The sequence below is a fragment of the Pristis pectinata genome, chromosome 2 (assembly GCF_009764475.1).
Source record: "Pristis pectinata isolate sPriPec2 chromosome 2, sPriPec2.1.pri, whole genome shotgun sequence".
Taxonomy (NCBI): Eukaryota; Metazoa; Chordata; class Chondrichthyes; order Rhinopristiformes; family Pristidae; genus Pristis; species Pristis pectinata.
Window position 1 is genome coordinate 36030358 of NC_067406.1, and position 22548 is coordinate 36052905.

The following is a 22548-nucleotide window of genomic DNA, read 5'->3' on the forward strand; positions in this document are numbered from 1 at the left end:
AGCATTTATGGACACAGCACTTTTCCTCTGCTTCCCTTCTCCTCCATGTGTGTTGATGCAGTATGGAAAACCTGAGTAGTTGCTCTCTTCCATGTTCAGTCATTTTTCTGTCTTTCTCAAAGCAAATTCAGTTCAAAAGTGTAAATCTGAGTACTGCCTTAACCACATTGCCATAACCTCCTTTAAGAGGTGCAGGTTACCTTTAAGCAATGCAGGCTGGCCTAAAATAGTGCTGGTAAGAATTGATTTTGAGACCTCTGATAAAGTATGCAACCAATCAATAGCATGGGTAGGTGCTGAATGCATACAGAAATTATTGCTATCTGCATTACATTGAATGAGTGTGTGGGGGAAAGTTTGCAGCAGTGGAGATAATTTTGCATCTTGTCTTTCGTGCCCCTCTCAGAGGTACTTTACACCTTCTTAGTTTTAATCTCACTGAAAACTAAACTGCACATGTGGCATTACTGATCAGTTATCTGGGAAATAAATCTAAGTCTCTTGGGAGTTCCACCAACCCCTGACTCAAATTGGAGTAGGCTGATTAACACTTAGGCTATACCTGGAGGGACTTAGAAACAATCACAAAATTATTTCCCGTAACTTTGCTCTTCTTTTTATTTATTTTGTAATTTTTAATCATATGTTCTAATGTTGAAGATATTGTGCCTATTGATAACAAGGAATTGATCTGTCAGATATGAGATTATTGATGTAGAATATAACATAAAAAATAAATTCTTAGCTCAAAGAGCTCTAAGTATTAAGCACAGAAGATAAAATAAAGTTAGCTTAACTACCTAAACTTTCATGATGATTGGACCCATTTCTCCAACTTTATTCAACCAGAATCACAGTCAATGTGACATTGCACAAACATGTTACCTGATGATAATGCAGGCTGACACCTTATAATATTTACTTCACTTCCACTCAACTCTTGTGCTCAGTCCTAACAAGTTACACTCAATTTTTACAATTGTATCAACTTGCATATATGTATAATGTAAACAATGTTTTGATGTTAATTAACTTGTTTTACCATTATCTTTATCCATATTTACTTTCCAACTCTATTTTAGTGATTTTTCTTTATTAGTTATTTTGAAATTCAATAATTTGCTTTGATAATATGTGAAGTTTGAACTTACTGACTGAACTTAAACTGGTTGAATACTGCTATCTATTTTAGGTATATATGTAACACATAACACATGAGAGAGTATCATGTGAAAAGTCTGAAAGCACACACCACCAAGCACAAGGACAGCTTCTATCCTGCTGTTATGAGACTATTGAATGGTTGCATTGTACAATAAGATGGATTCTTGACCTCACAGTCTACCTCATTATGGCCTTGTACCTTATTGTCTGCCTGAAATGGACTCTCTCTGTAACTGCAGCACTTTATTCTGCATTCTGTTATTGTTTTCCCTTGTACTACATCAATGCACTGATGCGATGAAATGATCTGTTTAGATGGCATGGAAAACAAAACCATTTTACCAATTTACCAATGCACGTGTCAGGATCTTGCCATTTTACAATGTGGAGACACTAATCCAATGACACTTAAGAACAATGCTAGCAAATTGTTAACTACAGGAGGCAAGGTCTTTCATGTGAAAAGTAAGTTAAAGCCCAATGGATATAGGAAGTTCTATGGTTTTCTTTGAAGAAAACTGTCCAAAAACCATTGCTCTCAAAACAGAATAACTAGTCAATGCTCTTTACTGTGCATATGTTGGTTATCATGTCTGCCTACAAAGTAACTCTTACAGCATTCACAGAACAAATCATTGGTGGGAAATGCTATAAAGTATTCTAAGGCATCAAAACATTTATACATAAAGAAGGGGTTTATAATTGAAATCTTCCACCTTTTCCATTTTCCTTTACGGTACTAGAAGCATTAAAAATTGAAGAATGAGTGAAATCCTTTGATCCATTAATCCTTATCCTTCTGAAGACCATTCACAATTTCCCCATCATAGATTTTATTCAATAATCTCTTCAGGGAAATGAATAACTGAATATGCATTCCAAGAATATAACATTTTCTCTATGCAAGCAATCAAGCAAAACTCCTGAATGTCAATCTAACTGTTAAATCTATACTACTCAACACTGACCAACTAAATTCAACAAATTATATTTCATACAGAGCATATAAAATGCATAACATGAATTTCTTCTTTCTCTGAACACTAACAAGATCATCTTCCAGCTCCTTTTTTTAGAAAAATGTTTAACCAAAAGATCCACCATTCTTGAGATGGATAGGATGCATTCCAATTCCTGATCTCATCTGGGGCTAGTTAATTATGTTATAAAAGCAGAAAATATTGTAAATGCACTGCAATTCTATTTAAAGTAGGTTCCCTGATGTTCTGATCTTGAGTAGATGGATGGTAAGTGCCTACTTCTCCTCTGTCACCACTTCTTACTTCTGCTCACTCATACTTTATGTATAACCTTTTCCACCTCATTGAAGTGGATATACCTGGGGAATGACGATGGGATGGAGTAGTCCTCCTCCTGTGTGAATTCTCTTCTCTTTAGGAGGAAAGGGTTAGATAGATCTTAGAGCATGGTAAAATGTTGGCACAACATCATGGGCCGAAATGCCTGTACTGTGCTGTACTCTTCTACAAACAGAACAAAACGACTGGCAAACTTGCATTAGAACATGCAGAGATATTCATGTGTTTGTGCATAAATTGTGGATGGATATGACTAAGTGAACATGTATAACGTAGACTGAACAGACAGAAGCATGTCAGGGAAACTTACAGCTGAGGAAATAAAGGAACAACACAATGACAAAAGGAACTGCTGGAAATATGTCTCAGCCACGTTTCTGACTGAGACATATTTCTCAGCAGACTGATTGATCATTCAAACAACTGTAAATGCTTGTGTGTGTGGGATATCACTGTAATTAACCACTTATACTTAATACACACTGTAATGAACTGTATGGAACAACTCCTGAGGAAATTTTTCTTTTCATTTTAATTTTTTAAAAAATATTCCTTCAGTGGATGCCATCCTTGCTGACATGGTCACTCTCATTGTTCCTCCATGATTGTTCTTCAACAGAATGGATTTTAGTTCCACTCCATATGATGGGTCTGGAGTCACATGTAAACCAGACTGGGTAAAAAGGGAAATTTTCCTCCCCTGAATGTGCTAATTAACTAGATAGGTTTTAATATGATAACCCAACAGTCTTATGATCACTTCTGGTGATCCAAACTTTTTAATTCTAAATTTATTGAGCTACTTGAATTTAAATTCCCCAGCTGCTATTTGGCTTTCAACTTCATATCTTCAGATTAATTGATGTCATGGAGGGGTGGCCTTGTCAGTCGCCAACAGACATCATCAGGTTGACCACTGAGACAGAGGTTGCAGACAGGAAGGAATAACTTAGTCAGGCACCAGAAGTTGTACATTGGAGACACAAGGTACTGCAGATACTGGAATTTGGAGCAAAAAATGAGCTGCCAAGGAAGTCAACCAGTCAGACAGCATCTGAAGAAGGAAATGGACAGTTTGACGTTTTGGGTTAAGACCCTTCATCTGCACTGAAAGAGTAGAGGGGAGATACCCAGTATAAAAAGGTGAAGGCGAAGGGTGGAGCAAGAGCTGGCAAGCAATGGGTGGATCCATGAGAGGAAGGGTTGATTGGTAGATGGAGTTAGGTTGGGGATTGTTTGATGATCAAGTTGTACATTGCTGGATCATCAGTGATCACTGGAATGTCTGAGAGTATAATCATAATTTAGAGGGTAATGGAGATCGCATTGTTGGCCATCACCATCACATGAAGTCATTGTAATATCCCAACTTAAGTAAAGGCAGATTACCACACAAGAAGAAATTCTGGCTGGTGGGCATTTATTAAATCTGTGAGTCGGACCCTTGTACAGTCAACTGTAGTTCAATCACCAGCCCACTGTAAGCATAAAAATAATTTTAAAAACTGCCAATGCTGGGAATCTAAAATGCAAAAAAAAAGTGCTGGAAATACTCGGCGGGAAGAGAAACACAGTTAATGTTTCAGGTCAAAGACCCTTTGTCACTGTAAACATAAGTCGGCTTTATGAAGACATGCAGACTACTAGGATTGTTGCAGTAAAATGTGATGGCTTTAATTGGTCCAGCAATTCTTATGTTCCAATGTGAATGGATGGTTACAAATCCAAACTTCACTGAGTCTTGTGGTCATCCCCTTTCTCTATTCTCCCAGTTCATTAGCTGATTACATCCAAAGACACAATGGCTTTAGAGAAAGGGAAATGACAAAATATGAAAAAAAAGATAAGGTCACATCTCACAGAAGAAAATGATACTTGGGTAAAGGTACTTGGCACTTCTGGAAGTGTATCTTGACAAAAGTCAATGGAGGAGAGAAAAGAAGAAACAAAGTGGTGAAAAATAGTGGAAAAACTTTGTAAAAACAGGTGATGATATCTCCAGACAGACATCCATAGTGAACTGAGCTATGTATGAAAAAGTAACTTTGGATTACAGCTGTAAAATAAATACTTGTAGTTCAAGGTTAATACATGTGTGAAACAAAAATGATTCCATGTCAGAGTTAAACTGACAGGTGATTTGATTTTGCACTGCCATGTCATTAGTCTTTACGTTCGGGCTTGAATTACAAGAAGAGTTGCAGTTCATGCATCCTTCTCTAGCAGTGATCCAGATACTTGTCCTGAAATAAGGAAGTGAGTGAATGGTTGAATAGTAGCCTTTTGTGGCTTGTAGGTCTGTTCTTGTTCTGGATTATATATCAAGACTCTTAAAAGTTTTCTAAAGTTCTTTTCTTCAAATATGAAATGAAAACTGTACTGTTTAGAAACCACCAATCTCCTGTTTTCATCCAAGAATGTCAGGCTCCAGTTAGGAAACTTAGATGATGAGTAGGAAGAATAAGAGGAGAAAGGGGAAAAGGAGGCAAAGGTGAGGCAGCTCATTTTAATCTATGGGTTGATCAGAAACCCCATTTCAATGTCCCCTCTCACCAGCTCTCATAGCTGCCCCCTCTATTATTGAGCTGCTGAGAAATTTACTCCATATTGATGGGGTTTTGAAAAGCTAAGGCTGTGCATCATGCATCTAATTCTTTTCATTTATGGGGTGTGCTTGCATGCACTCATTGAATTGACGCTCCATGGCAGATGAACATTCGGACAAAGCAGCTGGACATTGAATTTCATACCAGTCTTGCTGGAGACAGCCTTCTATAACCTCTCTGAAAGAATGGAAAATGCAGTTCAATGCTTGCAAGCACCTACCACCTTCTCTGCTGCTGTTCTGGAAGTATCCTCTGTTCCATGTCTCCTGACGCTCAAGATGTCCAACTCAGCATAACTTGTAAGATCCTGCATCCTTTGATAAAGTCTTCCTGCTACCGAACTTGTAACAACATATGATGTGTGGATAACCATGTGAAAATCATTGTTTCTGATGCAGAAGTTTGTAGGTTCAAGTTCCATTTGAGAAATAGGAACAATCGAGGTTGAAAAATCAGTGCAGTACTGAGGGAGTGATAAGTTGCTGCAGGTACATTTTTTCAGATGAGGCAAGAAACTTAAACTTTGTTTACCCATACATGTGACTTAAAAAAGTGTACGTTATGATTTTGCAGAAGTTGGGAAATTCTCTCTAATATCTTCACCAATATTTAGTCCTCAATGAGTATCATAAAGAATCAAATTAGCAAGTGAATATTACAATTTGTAGGAGCTTACTTTGCTTAAATTAGCTGCTGCTTTTCTCTAGTTTACAAAGCAACTGCAAGTCAAATATATGTATGTCATTGGTTGTAAAACACTTTGTATCATCCAGAAAGACGGAAGTTATTTATTTTCTTTACTTTAAGTTTGAAGGTGAATTCACTAGTAACACAGTTCATAACTCTGTCTATTGGTCACATAACAAACTGGTAAATGTATCCTAGCATCATGGTTTAGACCAACACATGAAGGAAGAATGAGTGACAGAAAAGGAAATGGCTTCTTTCTGAGCAAGAGATGGTATATGAGTGAAGGGTAAAATGATCTAGGGAGCTAAAGAAGAAGCTGGAGCGCAGACATTTATATTACTGTGGAATATTTTTCTTAATTTATGGTGCTGGAGATACACTTTTGTAATAGGGTGATATCTGGTGCAGGGATGCTGTTGTGTTCTTCAAAGGTTTCTCACCACTCTTGTTTCAAATCTTTAAATGTCAATACTGTACTACCACCATCATGCACTAATAATACATCACACATTGAACATTGTTTATTATGGCAGAACAATCGCCAAGAGACACATAAAAGAAAACAAAACCTGCTGCAAGATATTACTTATTTACATGTACACAGTCCTGTCCCAAGCTTTCAGTGTGTTGCCTTTAGCAGCACTTTGATGCTGCAACATCCTCTCTTCCCAGCCTTACAGTTGTCTGTATTTCAAAATCCAGGCCTAGAGCACAGTGCATGTATGGTGCATACTCCGTTCAGTTTATGCTCCATTTGGTCTCAGGCTCCAAAAACAGGCCTGACCAACATTTTCAAGAGCCTAACACCATTTTAGGCAGAAGATTCCTAGGTTTTAGTTGCCAGATTCCAATATAGCAGCAATCAAGTTTCTGAAGTTAAATATGAGAAATGGCCTGAGACCGGCTCTGCTCCCCAGTTACTACTTTTCACCCCAAAATCAGACCTGATGAGGATTCCTTTGTCCTTCTGATGTTTTATTTGATCCAGTTTAAATGAACTATCTGAATCTTGTCCTTTAATCAATGAGCATATGTAACATTGCCCTTGCCACTTGGTGCTGGTGCTACTGTTATCTGAGCTGGGATCAGAACAACCATAGCAAAATGAGAGTCAAACTTTGACCTGTATTTAGATCCAGTTCCATGTTGATCAGCATACTATTGGCTTCTTAATTTACTACTGAGTTGAGGTAAGTGTAGCTTTATGATTGCACGTAAAATAGCTGGATTACTAACATCATATGCAGTATATGATAAATTATTCAATAACATCAACAGCAGTCTCTGTTTCACACTCGAAAGCTGCTGTCTGGATTGCAATGTTTCCATCACTTTTTTTTATTTCAGCTTAGTAGACCATGTCCAAGATGAAGAAATATCCTTTATAAACAAGAGATAAATTAATTTGAAAATGTGAAAGATGACTATTGATTCATTGCCCTTGACTGACAATTCCTCATGTGAAGTTATCTACGTGGAACAGTTTAAAGGGTTTCTAAAAGTTGCCCAAAGTATTAATCAATTTAACTTGATGGAACACAATAAAATATTTAATACAAATAAAAAGATGATAGTGGATGCACCAAATAAGTTATTAAGGCTCATAAAGCAAAGAAAAACTAAGAACATTAGGAGACTGAAATAAAAGCAGAGACAATCAGTGGGTTAGGCAGAATCTGTGGAGAGAGGAAACAAAACTACTAAGTATTTTTAGCATTCCTCGTTATGGCTCCATATTTTCACCATGCCAATATTTCCTGATTCCTCCACTCCTGCCTTGATGATGATCTTACAAAAGCATGTTCTGTAACCTTCTGTACAGAGGCACGGTAGAGTAGCGGTTGCAGGCACGGTAGTGTAGCAGTTAGTGTAACGCTATTACAGCGCCCGTGACCCAGGTTCAATTCCGGCCACTATCTGTAAGGAGTTTGTCCTCACCCATTCCAAAGACGTACGGGTTAGGAAGTTGTGGACATGCTATGTTGGCACCAGAAGAGTGGCAACACTTGCAGGCTGCCCCCAGAACACTACGCAAAAAGACACATTTCACTGTGTGTTTTGATGTACATGTGACTAATAAAGACATCATCTTACCTTGAGCTAAACTTTCTTAAATACCTTATCTGTCTGAACTAAGGCAGTCAGTATTTGAATGGCTAATATTGCATGGAGACATCAGAATATAAGTGCCTAAAAACTTAATCACAATGAATACTGTCAAATAAGAGTTAAAGTTTTCAGATTATACTCTGTCAATGAGATGGATTTTGGAGGCAACTACAATCTGCTGATGTGACGATATGGCATATTTGGTACTACTAACTAAGGATGGATGTCCACACAATTATGTTTTCTTCCACATTGTACATAATGGATGATTTTTACCTTGCTGAAAATAGTGTGAGGGACAGTTGCAATGGCACATGGATTTTTCCTGCTTCATTCTAATTTGCTCACATTGATCTTCAACTTAACTGCTGATTTTAGTATGGAGAGAATTACCCCCCCCCCCCCACTGAAAAGTGGGGGTCACTTTAAAATGTAAATGTGGCCTGATACCATAATTCAGACACTGACTTTTTAATCCCAGGTCGTGTAATTCAATTCTTCACCAGAACTCACAATGAAACTTGCTAAAAACATAGTAGGGCCTTGAGAGGCCCTGGTAGATTTTAATTTTATTTTAGATATTCATAGTAGGCGAAAGAGATCATAAGTCCATAACAAGATCTTGGGCTTTCCTCACCCTGGACTTTTGTTCATTTCCCCAGACTATGGAACCATCCTGACCACCCCATCCTCTCAGTGGTTTCCATTAGTTACCTCCTGCTTGATGGAATTCTTTTCCTTTTTATCATCCACCTAATGATTCCCACTAGGTCCACTTGGCATACTGTCTTCCAACATATTAATTAAACCTTGGAGCTATAATAGTCTGAACCTCATGCTGGGCTCATGTGCTACAACACAAAACTGTGGTTTCCAGTGACTAGGTGAGCATTAGGAGCAGCAGCCTTGACTGTTTCATCTTCCAGATAGAATCAGTGACAAATCGGCAGAGACACAAGATTGCGCATAGAACATTCCTGGTCTTGACAACAGCTTAACACTGTGTGCCTGTGGGCATGAAAATTATGGTGCAATTTTTGTTAGATATTAATGAATTAAAGAATGCTTTCACTGGACTATGTGCCTCTGAAGTCTTCTTTTCAATATTCATTTGCATGCATTAACCTTCAACATTTTAATGCTGCATAGGTTATTCTTTTTACCACGAGGATTTACAATGGAAATTTTAATAAAAATAAATTACATTAAGAATGCAACAATCAATGGTACATGATTTATTGCTCACTAAACAAGAATCAGCCTGTTTAAAAATAAAATAAATCAGACTTATTAATCTACTTTAAACAGAACACAGCTTCTGAGTGACTTGAAACTCAGCCACAATTACCAGATAAACAGACATAATATTGAAGTCCATAGTTAAACTCATGAGTTCCTGTCTGCTTGTTATCAAATGTGTTTGCAAGACTCGAGCCAACCAGCAGAGGGTCATTATAAACTTAATCTATTTTGAAGACATTGACCAAATGTGTAATCATTTCAAATTGTCAGGGCCATGACAGTTGTGGGTGTTAGAATTGGCCCAGTGCCCCAAGGCTAATGAAGGAATAATCAACTAAGATTCCTGGCCCTGTTCACTATTCAATAACACTTGCTGAACCGTGCAAAGAAATGCAGAAATGACAATGTCGAAACAGGCTATTCAGCTCAAATGACATTTGAGCAATTCATGCTAATCATATTTACCTACCCTATTCTAAATGTACCTTCTTCAATAAAAAATAATCCACTTTAAGCTTAAACCTTGACTTAGCTCCTGTCTCAATTAATTAATTCCACATTCTTCAACTGTTCTGTGCAGATACTTCCTCTGGGTCTCAATTCTAAATCTCTTACATTTAATTTTATAACTTTGGGATCCTATTTCTTGGCTGCTTAACTGACACCAATCTATCCAGGTTTCCATCTATCTTTTTCTATCCATTCACAGCTTTAATCATGTTTATGATATAGTCCCATAATCTGCATTGTTCTGCATGTTGAAGCAGGTTGGTGTGGACAAGGTAAGGCTTAATGCTGTTAAACAATCTGTTAACAATCCTTGCCTTGACAATCACGACTTTATTAAGGCAGAATCAAAATCAGAACCAGATTTATTATCACTGACTTAGATGACATGAAATTTGTTATTTTGCAGCAAGTACAGTGCAAAGACATAAAATTACCATAAATTACAAAAATAAATAAATAGTGCCACAAAAAGAAACAAGGAGGTGGTGTTCCGGGGTTCATGAACTTTTCAGAAATCTGATGACAGAGGAGAAGAAGCTGTTTCTGAAACAATGAATGTGGGTCTTCAGGCTCCTGGACCTCCTCCCCAATGGTAGTAACCAGAAGAGGGCATGGCCTGGGTCCTTAGTGATGGATGCCACCTTCTTGAGGCACCGCCTCTTGAAGATGTCCTCGATAATGGGGAGGGTTGCAGAGCTGGCTGAGTCTACAACTCCCTGTAGCCTCTTGCGATCCTGTGCATTGGAGCCTCCATACCAGTCAGTGATGCAACCAGTCAGAATGCTTTCTACTGTATCTGTGGAAATTTGAAAGAGTCTTTGGTGACATTCCAAATCTCCTCAAACTCCTAATGAAGTAGAGCAACTGCATGCTTTCTTCATGATTGCGTCAAGGTGTTGAGCCCAGGATAGATCCTCTGAGATGTTGATATCCAGGACCTTGAAGCTGCTCACCTCAGTGAGGACTGGTGTGTGTTCTCCCAGCTTCCCCTTCCTGAAGTCCATAAGTAATTCTTGGCATGACAAAAGCTTTGGTTTCAACCTTGTAGTGTCTTTGGCAGACAAGGTGAGAAAACCAGATGTGTACATCATGCTTCCATGCAAGTATAGTGTAGCATAAAACAAAGCTTCCATTTATCCATTATCCTGAGATTATGATACATACAATGTTTTGCTATTAACTGCCTAAAATTTCAGGAAGGTGTAATGCAAATAAGTTTTACCTGTGACAACCAGCTTATGGAGGCAAAATGCAGCTGTGCCATTGTCCCAGACAGAGTTAGCAGATTGGCTATGCATTATATTCTCTGCCTGATTTTTCCTTTAATAGAAGGGAATTTCCATGATCTTCTGTAATAGTTGAACCACCCACCTTTGATCTTTCTTCACCTTTGCTGAAAACAGGTTTACCTCTTAGCATTGTACTTATTGCAAACATTATTTAATAAATCAATTCCGACTTGCAGGATATGCTTAAACAGAAACTATGTAGAAGAAAGGAATGGAGTGATATACAGTTGCTTATATACTTCCAATGATATTGTGATAATTACAAAATCCTTGCTAACAAAATTATTACAGGGATTTACAGGTTCGATGCAGGGAGGATATTTTCCCGGGCTGAGAAGTCTAGAGCCCCAATCTCAGGATAATGGATAAGCTATTTAGGACAGAGTGGAAGAAACATTTCTTCACTCAGAGAGTTGTTAATGTTTTAATCATTCAAAACCGAGGTGCGTGGGTACTTCTTGTCACCGAAAGTGGTGTATTTCTGGAATTCTCCACCTCAGAGAACTATGGAGATTATTGGGGTATTTATAGAGAAAGGATGTGATTAAGCTAGAGAGGGTGCAGAAAAGGTTCACAGGAATGTTACCTGGACTGGAGAGCTTGAGTCATAAGAAGAGATTGGATAGGCTGGGACTGTTTTCCTGGAGTGAAGGAGGTTGTGGGGTGACCTTATTGAGGTTTATAAAACTATAATAGCAAAGTTAGGGCAGTCTTTTTCCCCAGAGTAGGGAAGTATAGGACTGGAGAGTATAGGTTTAAGGTGAGAGGGTGAGAGAGTTAAAGGGGATCTGAAGGGCAAGTTTTTAACACAGAGGTTGGTGGGTATATGGAACAAGCTGCCAGGGTAGGTGGTAAAGGCAGGTATAATTACAATGTTTAAAATACATTTTGGTATTGGTATTGGTATCGGTATGGGTTTATTATTGTCACTTGTACCAAGGTACAGTGAAAAACTTGTCTTACAAACCGACCTTACAGGTCAATTCATTACACAGTGCAGTTACATAGAATGATTATAGTACCACAAAGCTGTGCCAAACATTGTCTGTGAATCTATGAATATAAGAAGATTTTTTTTGAAATAACAGGGAATTGATACCTATGGGAACCTGGCACTAAGAAGAGATGAGGCCTGGGGCAGATCAGCCATGATCAAATTGAATTTTGGGGCAGTCTTGAGAGGCCAAGAGGCCTATTTCTTCTCCTATTTTCTTATGTTCTTAACTAATGCCCAATTAAATCGTCTGCAAAACAGTGTGATATTGTCTTTGTAAAAAATACCACTATAGTGGCTTATACCCGGAGTCATTTTCTAAAATTACACTTGATGGGAGCTCCCAAATTTTACATCTTTGCTGTACCAATTACTGAGAAGAATGTAATTCCTTAAAGGAACTCTCTGCAGAGAAACCACAGAGCAGCTGTGTAAAGTCAACCATGGAAATAAGGGAAAATGTGGAGAAGTAGGTGCATGACAGCTTTTTGTGTGTGTGGGCACCCCCTCACGTGATCGCCTGCCCCTGTGCCATTTGTTGTCCCCTACCACTGTGAGTTCTGGGATTAGACAGAGACGACAGAACGTAAGGAAAATGTGTAGTTTGTCAGAGAGTGTGGTAAGGTGAAACATCATTAATGATTTCTCTGTTGCAACAACTAAGAAATAGCTGGGTGTAACTGAAGAGTCAGAAGAAACATCTTTCTTTGTTGGGAATATTTGCTTTTCCTAGGAGTTACTGGTTGAGTAGGTTGAGAGCTTCAAGTTCCTGGGAGTGAACATCACCAATAGCCTGTCTTGGTCCAACCACGTAGACGCCACAGCCAAGAAAGCTCACCAAGTGCCTTTACTTCCTCAGGAGGCTAAAGAAATTTGGCATGTCCCCTTTGACACTCACCAGATTTTATCAATGCACTATAGAAAACATCCTATCTGGATGCACCATGGCTAGGTATGGCAACTGCTCTGCCTGGGAATGCAAGAAACTGCAGAGAGTTGTGGACACAGCCCAGCACATCACGAAAACCAGCCTCCCCTCCATGGACTCTGTCTATACCTCTCGCTGACTTGGTGAAGCAGTCAGCATAATCAAAGACCCTACCCACCTGGGTCATTCTCTCTTCTCTCCTCTCCCATCAGGCAGAAGATACAGGAGCCTGAGGGTACGTACTACCAGGCTCAATGACAGCTTCTATCCCACTGTGATAAGACTATTGAATAGTTCCCTTATACGATGAGATGGACTCTGGACCTCACAATCTACCTTGTTTGACCTTGCACCTTATTGTCTACCTGCAATGCACATCCCTGTAGCTGTGACACTTTACTCTGTATTCTGTTATTGTTTTTACCCTGTACTACCTCAATGCACCGTGTAATGAATTGATCTGTACGGACGGTATGCAAGACAAGTTTTTCACTGTCCTCAGTACAAGTGACAATAATAAACCAAAATCAAAACCAAAAACCACGGAACCAGCAGACCTTAATGTGGAATGCAGCTCCCAAGTGTTAATCGGGAGCAGATAAATGGGCAGCTTTGCAAAACAATCATGCTATCAGACAGAAAGAGGGCATGAAGTATCATGCAAGCAATGAGGAGTAAAGTGACAGAGAGGGAGACATAAAACACTGAGGAAGCCAATGATGCAGGTGAACAAAAATGGGCAGATATCAAAAAAAAGAGACAAAAAGCTTGGTGGGGTAAAACAAATGGAGAGAGTGAGATATCTTTTTTTAGTAAAATTATGCTTTCTGATACAACTTTTGTAATCATATTTCTTATCCTCAAAGTTATAAAGGAACACCCGGTTTTCTGTGTAGCTGTGTAGTTTATTTTCTCATTGTAAATTCACAACAGTTTCAATCATTTCATCACTATCTGCCAATAAATAGATTTGTAGAATGCATTTTCCAACTTGATCTTTTTGTAATAAATACTCAAATATCTTTTCTTCTTGTAGATCTAATGGATATCCTGGGCTCATACTTTATTAAATTGGTTGGTAGTCATTCATCATGAATTGATGGGTCTTGATTGTAATTGATCACTTCCAGTCTCTTATTATGACCTCTGGATCGCATTTTCTTTCATTCCTTTTTTGGAATTCTGCAACATTCTACTGTTCAGGGCTTTAATTTGAATTGTACTATGCTTGCATTGTACTGATGACATTTTTGAATTGTCAAAACATACACATAAATATAAAATTAATCACAACATTTGAAAATGTTCATCATTTATTGTTTTTATTGATATATGTTTATGTCTAACTTGAGATTATAGGAAACAATTTATATTTCACCCAAATCATATACAAAAGGTTTCAAAATCTGTCAAACCCTGAAAAACTTTTTAATTGCTTCTGATGTAAGCTGAGTTTCAGTCACGGAACACATTAACTGCCCAGTGCATGAAATCTCCTAATAAAACAGTTCATTCCACAAGAGGAACTTTCGGACCTTGGAAGTGATGCTTGTATACATTTTAATATAACTATGAAAATAAATTACGTGATTAAGTCAAGTATTTATCTTAATATCTAGGGGTAATTAAACTATAGATTTTCAAAGATGCATCAATAGATTCTAATTTTTTAAATGTTCACAACACTAATTGTAGCAAAATAAAAATCTTTCAATTTACATCATCCATAAATTAGGAAAAGGTTTGTTTTACATTTTAAATTCTTGATAACTGCTGATATTTGTAACAAAGCATTTAAAGGTTTTGGTATTATTTGAAGCTACATTGCATTTAACTTGAAAGGGCTAATACTGAGATATGTGTATAGGCCTCCAGCATGAAGTTAAGATAATATTTTCAACATGCAACTTCAGATATACCACATGACACATGTACTGTATCTCCATATCAGGCATTTTAAAACCTAATAAATATTTAAAAATGAATTAACTTAAGGTGCACAAGATTAAGTGTGAGGCACTTAGAGCGTAGGAGCAGTTTCTTCACATAGACAGTTATGGGTTTGTGGGATTCATTTCCAAAGTTGACTGGTTGAGGCAAAATCTATCCAAGATTAGGTAGCAAAGCTAGGTGAGAAGAAAGGGGATGAAGTGTTGTGGAAGCAAGATGATTTGGTCTTTTTTTTGTCAAAGGTAAATCCCAAGATTGACTAGTTGGCTGACTGGCCTGTTTTTACACTATGACCTCTACTTGTTTCCATGCATGCCCTTGAACACAAAGCTGGAGAGGTTATCTAACTGATGTGTTTAAAATGTATAGCAGAAAAGACTCATGGAGCTGAATGATGTGCTTCTTCCAAAGTAGGACTGTAAATTCAGAGTTGTTCTAATTCGGTTTCAGTGGCATGGTAGTGTAGCGGTTAGCGTAATGCTACTACAGTCCCAGCGACCCAGGTTCAATTCTGGCTGCTGTCTTAAGGAGTTTGTACATTTTCCCTGTGTCTGCATGTGTTTCCTCCAGGTGCTTCGGTTTCCTCCCACATTCCAAAAGCGTACAGATTAGGAAGTTGTGGGCATGCTATGTTGGCACCGGAAGTGTGGCGACACTTGCGGGCTGCCCCCAGAACACTTTACACAACAGATGCATTTCACTGTGTGTATCAATGTACATGTGACTAATAAAGATATCTTATCTTATCTCTTATTTTTTCATCAGTATTAACTTTTCCTGCCTGTTTTTTTATTTTCACAAACCTAGTCAGTTAGCAGGTTCTAATGGCTTAATTAGTAAGTAAACTATCCAGTACAGAACTCATTATTTCTCAAGATAGGAATGGAGGCCATTTGGCCCATTGAGTCCATGCCAGCTCTCAGAGCAATTCTATTAAACCATTCTCCCACCTATTCCCTGGTAACCTATTCTGTCTCACTGAACTATATAAACTAGGGAAGCTGAGATTCAAGTACAGTTGACCTTGCTGCTTGTGGATGTTGTAACGGTGCTTAATTTGGCATCAGTCAAGTGGAGTGAGAAGCAGACAGAGTTCTCTCCCTGAGTCTCTGTACTGTGACCTTGTGAATGTTTGTGAATGCCAAATAAGTGCACAACAGGGCTCAATCACCATGATGACATCCATTTCTTCAGATAGCTTCCATTGCGTTGTGACTAGTGTCCATTAAAATCTGTTCAGGAAAAAACAGAGAAGGGAAAATAAAAGAAAAACATCTTAATGGAAAGAATTTAAGCCAATTCATTCTGTTTAAATCTTGTATTTTGATAATTATCTGTCTGAAGATTCAAAATCACAAGCAGATAACTCAAAGTAGAACCAGAACAGAGGGTGGAAGTGAAATGTGGTGTCCAAGGGTTAATTATTTTATACCCAATGATATTTCCCACTTTGATCTTCAGGTAATGGCTGTGTTTCATCCTGCTGTCATGTAATAGGGTTCTGTCACTCTTACTCATTCACTTGGCAATTGCTGTCCTTCCAGTGGATCACATTTCAAGGGTTCTTATTAATTGTAGGCTGATGTGCAGATGAGATGCTCACCAGGGGACTGAATGGTCAAGTCTCCCCTGTAGGGACTGATGAGGAGAAAGTAACTCTAAATGGCTTTGATGAAAGAGAAGGAGGGAGAGAGAAAAAGAAATCCACATGGTAAAAAAAATAATGGAGGAGCCAAATGCTCCTCTCAGGTTTTAATGTTTGTGGAGATAAGATGAAAACCCAATGTTTGGATGCACTTAACAGGAAGTTAGAAAATGCATGGAGGAGAAAGGTGAAAAGGATAAACTGGGTTAGTAAGAGCCTCATGTGAAACATAAAAGTCAGCAAAGAAGTGGAGGGCTATGTTGTTTCTGTGCTGTAGATTTATTGAATTCTACAATGTACGCACAGGGGATCAAATCTTCTAAATCCTTCAAAGAAAATACCTGATGAATTTGGTTTATTTATAGGCCACCATATTTCAACACATTAGTTGCAGTCCAATCTTAATTTTAATTTTGATGTTTGGTTAGATGAAAAGAAGTGGCAAAAATGTTTAAATTATTTAATAAAGTTATATATTTTACAATACTGCACTTCAATAATTTAGTCATTTTGAAATCCTTTTGTGTAACACAACACTTATGTGTGTTGCTGACTAAAAAAAATGATAGGTAACTAAAATAAGAGATTTTTCTCAGCCCCCAACTCAATTTCAACCGGGAGCTGCTATAACCTGGCCATCAATTGTGGACCTGGCCATTTTCCAGTTTTCCATGTCCACTTCTGCAGTTTTCCTTTCAGTAGCTGGATGTATGGTGTTATGGCTTTCATTCTACTTGTGCTCCATTCTTTCTAATTCTGATTAAATGGAACTTCCAATTATTACATAGTCTATCAATATAACTGAAAATTGGCCCCAGAATGGGTATGACTTCAATTGCTTGTCAAAACTAGTTTTAAGACATGAACTCTTGATCAAAAACTTTGCTTTTGGGCTTTTTAAAGTGCCTCGTGTTTTCAAAGATGTGATTGACAATGTGTGCATGTACTGTATATAGCATATCTGCTATCCTAGATATTGAAAATAGTGAATTACTTTCTTTTAAGTCCACTAAGTGCAAAGTTGTGAACTGTACAAGACAGGCAAGTGAAATTTGTGAGTTCATTTGCGGGTACACTTAAGTTGGAAAGAGTGCAAAGAAGATTTACGAGAATGTTGCCAGGATGAGGGCTTGAGTTATAGGGAGAGGTTGGTCAGGCCAGGTCTTTATTCCTTGGAACGTAGGAGACTGAGGGGTGACTTTATGTAAAATCATGAGGGGCATGGATAGGGTGAATGCACATGGTCTTTTTCCCAAGGAAAGGGAAACAAAAACTAGAGGGCATAGGTTGAAGGTGAGAGGGGTAAGATTTAAAAGGGACCTGAGAAGCAACTTCTTCACGCAGACGGTGGTGCATATATGGAACAAGCTGCCAGAGAAAGTAGTTGAGGCAGGTACAATAATGACATTTAAAAGACATTTGGATAAGTACATGGATAGAGGGATTTAGAGGGATACCGGCCATATGCAGGCAAATACAACTTGCTTAGGTGGATACCTTGACTGGCATGGGCAAGTTGGACTGAAGGGCTTGTTTCCATGCTGTATTACTCTATGTCTCTATTTTAATCGATTCATTAATCAAAAGCAAAAATGAAAAAGTTAACAATCAAGAAATAAATAGAGCGTAGGATCCACCTGATAATTGAATGCAACTGCTTGCTCACTTTGCCAGCATATACAGTATGTGTTCAGGGAGGTTGTCTGAATTAAATGACTGTGGTGAGTTGCTACAACACAAGGAGCACATCTCAGGTGCCTGTCAGACTGAGGAGGTAAGGAATAAGTTCTCCATTCCAGGAAGTGGGAATTCTGAACCCTCTAGTGATCTTCTGCCTTCTATTCCCCGAGAAACAATAGTATCAAAATGGCATTTATTTTCAGCTATAACTAAATATTTGTTTTGGACTTGACTCCCACAGCTGCCATTGCTGAGGAAGATATAGATTTTGCTTCTTGGCATACTGGCAACCAATACCTTGCTGGTATTTCTCAGGTTAAGGACACAACAATGCTCAGACTGCGTAATTCCATCCCTAGTGTTGTTCTCTCCTCCAATTCACATTGTGGGTAATAAATTGAGACTTCAACCTCTATAAAATACAAAGCAGCTTTGTCAGTAGGCTAAGGCCCAGTGTTTCTGGGTCCCGTTCTAATTCTTTGTTCTTCAGCTATCAAAATTGGATTAGGAATCAAATGTGAGGGGAAGAGACTTTTGATTCCAACATGTTTAGTAGTAGCTGGTCTAAATAATTCTTTATAAGAAGAAATATGAATCACATTTTCTCACCTATTTCTACATCTTGATATTTGTATTTGGTTCTGTTTTTACCACATTTCTCTCTGTGCTTTATGGCTTTATATTGGCAATCCATCAAGGCATTTCTTAAGTTTAGAAAACTCTATTCTCTGCAAAACCATTGCACACAACTCTGGTATGGAACATGTGCAATGTTCTGTGCGGACGCGATCCATTTTGCACCCTGTGTTTCACAGGTGGTTAATATTTTGGACCTTGGAGAAGGACTTAGATATGGTATTTCTCACAATTTACCTCCTCACTTCAGTAATTGGATACTGGTCAATGCATGCATCTAATAAACCATGCTGTGCTGGATTAATGACTTATGCTTTAAACTGTGGCTTTCTCCAGCTTTCCAGAGAAGCTACTTAAACTAATCATTAATTCACACTGAATTACTTTCTTGAGGACATCACAGAACCTTATAAAATCATGTTTTGAAGAACGAGGATTAGTAAATTATTCCTTAATTCACATCCTCCCATAATTTTAATTGCCACGTCAATTTCCTCTGAACAGATTTCTGATGGGTCGGAAATGATCGTGAAGGACATGAATGGTTCTACAGTTATTTGGGAAGGAAGCTCATTGCAGACATTTTATAAAATCCATAAGGGAAATGAAATACCTTTTCTGGTTGTGTGAAATACGTTTAGTTGAAGTATTAATATTAGAAAGTTAGTCACTTAGCTTTCACTCATGCATTTATATTTTCATAGCTTAAAGCTGCTCCAGCAAACTTGTTCAATGGATACTTTTTATATTTGAAGGAGGATATGATTGCTTATTTTTTTTTCTCTGAACATTGAACAATTAATAATCACAACAGACAAATTCAGCTTTGAGATGTATGATTTCTAAGTCCTCTCTTTCTTGCGCTGTTTGTGTCACTAACTTAATCTATATGTGGTCATTTATCTTTAATGTCATAACAGTGCAGATCTGTGCGGAGCTGGTTTTTAATTGTTTGACCTTAATGGTACTCTTTTGCCATGTATTGCGACAAATCAAAATCAAACCATCTATCTTCAATACAATCAAATTATCCAGATATTCACATTCAGACAATATTTGTTTCAATATCTCAGCAGCTACCCTTCCCATATTCCATTATACTCCCTTTTTTCTTCGATCTGCAACTGTTTCAACTGCTTAGTCAAAATCACAGGGATTGAATTTTCACAGGAATTGTCCCAATTATGCATTGCAATTTTACTCCTTACTCCAATTTTCCATAGTGTCCACAAATATTCTATTCAAGCTGCAGCTAGTGAAATACATTCTCATATAATTTTAGAGCATGGAAATAGTTCAATGTGCCCATTGCAGCTCTTTTCCTATATGTCATAGTTTTTCATTCAAATAATTATCCATTTCCATTTTAATAGCTATGATATATTCACTCTTCACCACTGTTTCTGATAGAACTTTTCATGTACTCTCTAGAGCTGTAATTTCTCCCTCTGTTCATCTTATGATGTTCTACATTCCTGCCTCATTCTCCAACCAGACAAAATAGGTTTTTCTTTGCACAGTAGCGTTGCAGTTAGCACGAAGCTATTACAGCACCAGTGATCGGCAATCGATTCCCGTTGCTGTCTGTAAGGAGTTTGTACATTCTCCCGTGTCTGCGTGGGTTTCCGCCGGGTGCTCCGGTTTCCTCCCACATTCTAAAGACGTACGGGTAGGTTAATTTGGGGTTTAAAATGGGTGGCGAGGACTCGTTGGGCCAGAAGGGCCTGTTACCACGTTGTAAATAAAATTTAAATTTAAAAAATTTTATATACTTTTATCCGTTTTCCTCCAAATCTTCTCTATTCTAATGTAAAAAGGTTCAACTTCTCCTGCTTTCTACTTAGCAAGAATCTTTTAATTCCCTGCTACCATCTTAGAGAATATCTTCTGTATCTTCTCCAGAGTCTCGACATTCTTCTTGAGGAGGAACACTTAAAACAGGGCTCTGCTTTTACTGCGATTTTACATTTGTGCATCTCCATTACACTTAAATAAAACATTCTTATTTACATACATAAAGTATTTTTTTTACTCGCGGGACTTGGATAAATGCCCAAGGTTTATAAAGCAGGTCAGCACCTTGGTTGAATTATAATTGCAGAGTAGGCGAAGAAAATCAAGGAGCAGCAGGCAGAGATTTTATGTGCCCTTGGAGTAAAGAAGGAAAGGAAAACTAACCGAACTGTGTTCAGAAGCTGGTAGAAATCAAGTAACGGTAGGAGATAATCTGATTATTGAGTTTAGATATTGAAAAAATTAAACAAATATCACATTTCAATATTTGCCTGAAATTTTTGTGGGAGGCCTTGCAATCTTTCCCCATGACTGACAGAATATGAACAGAACTTGGCGAAGAATGTATAAATAGCTGTCAACACATTTCTTCTAATAGTCCACTGAAGTCAGACACAAGATCAGGAAAATCCCATTCTCCTAACTTAGACATCATTACTCTTACGAAAATAAAAATGAGGACCATTTAAAAAATAAGTGGAACATTATTAGGGAGTTATATCCAGGCAGATGCAACCAATTTAAAATGAATCCTTTCAGAGTTCATTAAAAATGTTGAGGTATATTCTCACAGCAAATATATTGTCATCTATTCTGAATATTCTCCTGATGCTTTGTTTGTCTGCTTTGTTCATTTCTACAAATATAAATATTAGGAGAATATGATGCTTAATCAGTATTGCACACAGTGATTGATACCGCAGCTTACAGAAATGGACCACTGCACTTCCAGCTGACACTTGTATATGAATATTTTATGATATTATTGACTGATAGCACTTTTCTTGTTATTGGTTTAAAGATAATACTGTTAGAAAATGTAATTATTAGAAGGTGTAGCAAAACTTTTGTTCAAGGAGGTTGGAAAAAAGGCACACAACTCCCAAGTAGAACATAGAACGTAGAACATAGAAAAACCACAGCACAATTCAGGCCATTTGGCCCACAAAGCTGTGCCGAACATGTCCCTACCCTAGAAATTTCTAGGCTTACCCATTGATATTATTCTCACTAGATTGATACTACATGAAACTCATGCAATGAGATATGATATTAATGATATTCAGCAATGAAGAAATCATATAGTTCAGCTGCAATAGGGATATAATAGAGTCATAGAGCTGTACAGCATAAAACAGGCCCTTTGGCCCACCATGTCTATGTCAATCATCATGCCTATTTATACTAATCCCACTTGCCTGCATTAATTCTATATCCCTCTATTCCTTGCTTATACAAATATTTGTCCAGATGCCTCTTAAATGTAGTTACTGTTCCTGCCACCATCACGTCCTCTAACAGCTCATCTCAGATGCCAACTACTCTTTGAGTAAAATATTTACCCTTCGGATCCCCTTTAACCCTCCTCCCTGTCAACATAATTGTATACGATCTAATACAATTGTAAACAATACAATTGTAAAAAGACTGTGACTCTCTACCCTATCTATGCTCTTCATAATTTTATAAACCTCCAAAAGGTTTATAAACCTCAGCCTCCTTCACTCCAGGGAAAACGGCCACAACCTATCCAATCGCTTCCTATAGCTCATGCCCTCCTGTCCAGGCAACATCCTTGTGAATCTTTTCTGTACTTTCTTTAGCTTAATTACATCCTTCTTATAAAGTGGAAACCAGAAACACACACAATATTCCAAGAGCAGTCTAACCAACATTTTGTACAACTGTCACATGATATTCCAACTCCTGTACTCATGGTATGGCAAATGAAGGCAAGCTTACCATCCTGTCCAATTCTGTTGCCACTAACAG